Source organism: Dermacentor andersoni, unplaced genomic scaffold (genome assembly GCF_023375885.2).
Source record: "Dermacentor andersoni unplaced genomic scaffold, qqDerAnde1_hic_scaffold ctg00000143.1, whole genome shotgun sequence".
Taxonomy (NCBI): domain Eukaryota; kingdom Metazoa; phylum Arthropoda; class Arachnida; order Ixodida; family Ixodidae; genus Dermacentor; species Dermacentor andersoni.
In genome coordinates, this window is record NW_027314843.1 from 129,334 (window position 1) to 136,140 (window position 6,807).

Below are 6,807 nucleotides of genomic sequence, written 5' to 3' on the forward strand. Positions count from 1 at the left end.
GAAAACGCGTTTTAAGCATGCACATGCATCTTTTGGTAGACGCGGATGAAGTTTTCTGCAAAACCACAATATGTGCATGCAAATGGTGCTTTTTGCAGAACGCGCACGTGGATTTCTACCAAACGACGTGCTAAGCATGCCGATGCTGCTCTTTTTAGCACCCGCGCACGGATTTGTGCGAAAACGCGTTTTAAGCATGCACATGCCTCTTTTGGTAGACGCGGATGAAGTTTTCTGCAAAACCACAAGATGTGCATGCAAATGGTGCTTTTTGCAGAACGCGCACGTGGATTTCTACCAAACGACGTGCTAAGCATGCCGATGCTGCTCTAATAGCACCCGCGCACGCATTTGTGCGAAAACGCGTTTTAAGCATGCACATGCATCTTTTGGTAGACGCGGATGAAGTTTTCTGCAAAACCACAATATGTGCATGCAAATGGTGCTTTTTGCAGAACGCGCACGTGGATTTCTACCAAACGACGTGCTAAGCATGCCGATGCTGCTCTTTTTAGCACCCGCGCACGGATTTGTGCGAAAACGCGTTTTAAGCATGCACATGCCTCTTTTGGTAGACGCGGATGAAGTTTTCTGCAAAACCACAAGATGTGCATGCAAATGGTGCTTTTGGCAGAACGCGCACGTGAATTTCTACCAAACGACGTGCTAAGCATGCCGATGCTGCTCTTTTTAGCACCCGCGCACGCATTTGTGCGAAAACGCGTTTTAAGAATGCACATGTATTTTTTTTTGTAGACGCGGATGAAGTTTTCTGCAAAACCACAATATGTGCATGCAAATGGTGCTTTTGGCAGAACGCGCACGTGGATTTCTACCAAACGACGTGCTAAGCATGCCGATGCTGCTCTTTTAAGCACCCGCGCACGGATTTGTGCGAAAACGCGTTTTAAGCATGCACATGCATCTTTTGGTAGACGCGGATGAAGTTTTCTGCAAAACCACAAGATGTGCATGCAAATGGTGCTTTTGGCAGAACGCGCACGTGGATTTCTACCAAACGACGTGCTAAGCATGCCGATGCTGCTCTTTTTAGCACCCGCGCACGGATTTGTGCGAAAACGCGTTTTAAGCATGCACATGCATCTTTTGGTAGACGCGGATGAAGTTTTCTGCAAAACCACAAGATGTGCATGCAAATGGTGCTTTTGGCAGAACGCGCACGTGGATTTCTACCAAACGACGTGCTAAGCATGCCGATGCTGCTCTTTTTAGCACCCGCGCACGGATTTGTGCTAAAACGCGTTTTAAGCATGCACATGCATCTTTTGGTAGACGCGGATGAAGTTTTCTGCAAAACCACAAGATGTGCATGCAAATGGTGCTTTTGGCAGAACGCGCACGTGGATTTCTACCAAACGACGTGCTAAGCATGCCGATGCTGCTCTTTTTAGCACCCGCGCACGCATTTGTGCGAAAACGCGTTTTAAGCATGCACATGCATCTTTTGGTAGACGCGGATGAAGTTTTCTGCAAAACCACAAGATGTGCATGCAAATGGTGCTTTTTGCAGAACGCGCACGTGGATTTCTACCCAACGACGTGCTAAGCATGCCGATGCTGCTCTTTTTAGCACCCGCGCACGCATTTGTGCGAAAACGCGTTTTAAGCATGCACATGCATCTTTTGGTAGACGCGGATGAAGTTTTCTGCAAAACCAAAGATGTGCATGCAAATGGTGCTTTTTGCAGAACGCGCACGTGGATTTCTACCAAACGACGTGCTAAGCATGCCGATGCTGCTCTTTTTAGCACCCGCGCACGGATTTGTGCGAAAACGCGTTTTAAGCATGCACATGCATCTTTTGGTAGACGCGGATGAAGTTTTCTGCAAAACCACAAGATGTGCATGCAAATGGTGCTTTTGGCAGAACGCGCACGTGGATTTCTACCAAACGACGTGCTAAGCATGCCGATGCTGCTCTTTTTAGCACCCGCGCACGCATTTGTGCGAAAACGCGTTTTAAGCATGCACATGCATCTTTTGGTAGACGCGGATGAAGTTTTCTGCAAAACCACAAGATGTGCATGCAAATGGTGCTTTTTGCAGAACGCGCACGTGGATTTCTACCAAACGACGTGCTAAGCATGCCGATGCTGCTCTTTTTAGCACCCGCGCACGGATTTGTGCGAAAACGCGTTTTAAGCATGCACATGCATCTTTTGGTAGACGCGGATGAAGTTTTCTGCAAAACCACAAGATGTGCATGCAAGTGGTGCTTTTGGCAGAACGCGCACGTGGATTTCTACCAAACGACGTGCTAAGCATGCCGATGCTGCTCTTTTTAGCACCCGCGCACGGATTTGTGCGAAAACGCGTTTTAAGCATGCACATGCATCTTTTGGTAGACGCGGATGAAGTTTTCTGCAAAACCACAAGATGTGCATGCAATTGGTACTTTTGGCAGAACGCGCACGTGGATTTCTACCAAACGACGTGCTAAGCATGCCGATGCTGCTCTTTTTAGCACCCGCGCACGCATTTGTGCGAAAACGCGTTTTAAGCATGCACATGCATCTTTTGGTAGACGCGGATGAAGTTTTCTGCAAAACCACAAGATGTGCATGCAAATGGTGCTTTTGGCAGACCGCGCACGTGGATTTCTACCAAACGACGTGCTAAGCATGCCGATGCTGCTCTTTTTAGCACCCGCGCACGGATTTGTGCGAAAACGCGTTTTAAGCATGCACATGCATCTTTTGGTAGACGCGGATGAAGTTTTCTGCAAAACCACAAGATGTGCATGCAAATGGTGCTTTTGGCAGAACGCGCACGTGGATTTCTACCAAACGACGTGCTAAGCATGCCGATGCTGCTCTTTTTAGCACCCGCGCACGGATTTGTGCGAAAACGCGTTTTAAGCATGCACATGCATCTTTTGGTAGACGCGGATGAAGTTTTCTGCAAAACCACAAGATGTGCATGCAAATGGTGCTTTTTGCAGAACGCGCACGTGGATTTCTACCAAACGACGTGCTAAGCATGCCGATGCTGCTCTTTTTAGCACCCGCGCACGCATTTGTGCGAAAACGCGTTTTAAGCATGCACATGCATCTTTTGGTAGACGCGGATGAAGTTTTCTGCAAAACCACAATATGTGCATGCAAATGGTGCTTTTTGCAGAACGCGCACGTGGATTTCTACCAAACGACGTGCTAAGCATGCCGATGCTGCTCTTTTTAGCACCCGCGCACGGATTTGTGCGAAAACGCGTTTTAAGCATGCACATGCCTCTTTTGGTAGACGCGGATGAAGTTTTCTGCAAAACCACAAGATGTGCATGCAAATGGTGCTTTTGGCAGAACGCGCACGTGAATTTCTACCAAACGACGTGCTAAGCATGCCGATGCTGCTCTTTTTAGCACCCGCGCACGCATTTGTGGGAAAACGCGTTTTAAGCATGCACATGTATCTTTTGGTAGACGCGGATGAAGTTTTCTGCAAAACCACAAGATGTGCATGCAAATGGTGCTTTTGGCAGAACGCGCACGTGGATTTCTACCAAACGACGTGCTAAGCATGCCGATGCTGCTCTTTTTAGCACCCGCGCACGGATTTGTGCGAAAACGCGTTTTAAGCATGCACATGCATCTTTTGGTAGACGCGGATGAAGTTTTCTGCAAAACCACAAGATGTGCATGCAAATGGTGCTTTTTGCAGAACGCGCATGTGGATTTCTACCAAACGACGTGCTAAGCATGCCGATGCTGCTCTTTTTAACACCCGCGCACGGATTTGTGCGAAAACGCGTTTTAAGCATGCACATGCATCTTTTGGTAGACGCGGATGAAGTTTTCTGCAAAACCACAAGATGTGCATGCAAATGGTGCTTTTGGCAGAATGCGCACGTGGATTTCTACCAAACGACGTGCTAAGCATGCCGATGCTGCTCTTTTTAACACCCGCGCACGCATTTGTGCGAAAACGCGTTTTAAGCATGCACATGCATCTTTTGGTAGACGCGGATGAAGTTTTCTGCAAAACCACAAGATGTGCATGCAAATGGTGCTTTTTGCAGAACGCGCACGTGGATTTCTACCAAACGACGTGCTAAGCATGCCGATGCTGCTCTTTTTAGCACCCGCGCACGGATTTGTGCGAAAACGCGTTTTAAGCATGCACATGCCTCTTTTGGTAGACGCGGATGAAGTTTTCTGCAAAACCACAAGATGTGCATGCAAATGGTGCTTTTGGCAGAACGCGCACGTGAATTTCTACCAAACGACGTGCTAAGCATGCCGATGCTGCCCTTTTTAGCACCCGCGCACGCCTTTGTGGGAAAACGCGTTTTAAGCATGCACATGTATCTTTTGGTAGACGCGGATGAAGTTTTCTGCAAAACCACAAGATGTGCATGCAAATGGTGCTTTTGGCAGAACGCGCACGTGGGTTTCTACCAAACGACGTTCTAAGCATGCCGATGCTGCTCTTTTTAGCACCCGCGCACGGATTTGTGCGAAAACGCGTTTTAAGCATGCACATGCATCTTTTGGTAGACGCGGATGAAGTTTTCTGCAAAACCACAAGATGTGCATGCAAATGGTGCTTTTTGCAGAACGCGCACGTGGATTTCTACCAAACGACGTGCTAAGCATGCCGATGCTGCTCTTTTTAGCACCCGCGCACGGATTTGTGCGAAAACGCGTTTTAAGCATGCACATGCATCTTTTGGTAGACGCGGATGAAGTTTTCTGCAAAACCAGCATGCAAATGGTGCTTATGGCAGAACGCGCACGTGGATTTCTACCAAACGACGTGCTAAGCATGCCGGTGCTGCTCTTTTTAGCACCCGCGCACGCATTTGTGCGAAAACGCGTTTTAAGCATGCACATGCATCTTTTGGTAGACGCGGATGAAGTTTTCTGCAAAACCACAAGATGTGCATGCAAATGGTGCTTTTTGCAGAACGCGCACGTGGATTTCTACCAAACGACGTGCTAAGCATGCCGATGCTGCTCTTTTTAGCACCCGCGCACGCATTTGTGGGAAAACGCGTTTTAAGCATGCACATGTATCTTTTGGTAGACGCGGAAGAAGTTTTCTGCAAAACCACAAGATGTGCATGCAAATGGTGCTTTTGGTAGAACGCGCACGTGGATTTCTACCAAACGACGTGCTAAGCATGCCGATGCTGCTCTTTTTAGCACCCGCGCACGGATTTGTGCGAAAACGCGTTTTAAGCATGCACATGCATCTTTTGGTAGACGCGGATGAAGTTTTCTGCAAAACCACAAGATGTGCATGCAAATGGTGCTTTTTGCAGAACGCGCACGTGGATTTCTACCAAACGACGTGCTAAGCATGCCGATGCTGCTCTTTTTAGCACCCGCGCACGGATTTGTGCGAAAACGCGTTTTAAGCATGCACATGCATCTTTTGGTAGACGCGGATGAAGTATTCTGCAAAACCACAAGATGTGCATGCAAATGGTGCTTTTGGCAGAACGCGCACGTGGATTTCTACCAAACGACGTGCTAAGCATGCCGATGCTGCTCTTTTTAGCACCCGCGCACGCATTTGTGCGAAAACGCGTTTTAAGCATGCACATGCATCTTTTGGTAGACGCGGATGAAGTTTTCTGCAAAACCACAAGATGTGCATGCAAATGGTGCTTTTTGCAGAACGCGCACGTGGATTTCTACCAAACGACGTGCTAAGCATGCCGATGCTGCTCTTTTTAGCACCCGCGCACGGATTTGTGCGAAAACGCGTTTTAAGCATGCACATGCCTCTTTTGGTAGACGCGGATGAAGTTTTCTGCAAAACCACAAGATGTGCATGCAAATGGTGCTTTTGGCAGAACGCGCACGTGAATTTCTACCAAACGACGTGCTAAGCATGCCGATGCTGCTCTTTTTAGCACCCGCGCACGCCTTTGTGGGAAAACGCGTTTTAAGCATGCACATGTATCTTTTGGTAGACGCGGATGAAGTTTTCTGCAAAACCACAAGATGTGCATGCAAATGGTGCTTTTGGCAGAACGCGCACGTGGATTTCTGCCAAACGACGTGCTAAGCATGCCGATGCTGCTCTTTTTAGCACCCGCGCACGGATTTGTGCGAAAACGCGTTTTAAGCATGCACATGCATCTTTTGGTAGACGCGGATGAAGTTTTCTGCAAAACCACAAGATGTGCATGCAAATGGTGCTTTTTGCAGAACGCGCACGTGGATTTCTACCAAACGACGTGCTAAGCATGCCGATGCTGCTCTTTTTAGCACCCGCGCACGGATTTGTGCGAAAACGCGTTTTAAGCATGCACATGCATCTTTTGGTAGACGCGGATGAAGTTTTCTGCAAAACCACAAGATGTGCATGCAAATGGTGCTTTTGGCAGAACGCGCACGTGGATTTCTACCAAACGACGTGCTAAGCATGCCGATGCTGCTCTTTTTAGCACCCGCGCACGCATTTGTGCGAAAACGCGTTTTAAGCATGCACATGCATCTTTTGGTAGACGCGGATGAAGTTTTCTGCAAAACCACAAGATGTGCATGCAAATGGTGCTTTTTGCAGAACGCGCACGTGGATTTCTACCAAACGACGTGCTAAGCATGCCGATGCTGCTCTTTTTAGCACCCGCGCACGGATTTGTGCGAAAACGCGTTTTAAGCATGCACATGCATCTTTTGGTAGACGCGGATGAAGTTTTCTGCAAAACCACAAGATGTGCATGCAAATGGTGCTTTTGGCAGAACGCGCACGTGGATTTCTACCAAACGACGTGCTAAGCATGCCGATGCTGCTCTTTTTAGCACCCGCGCACGGATTTGTGCGAAAACGCGTTTT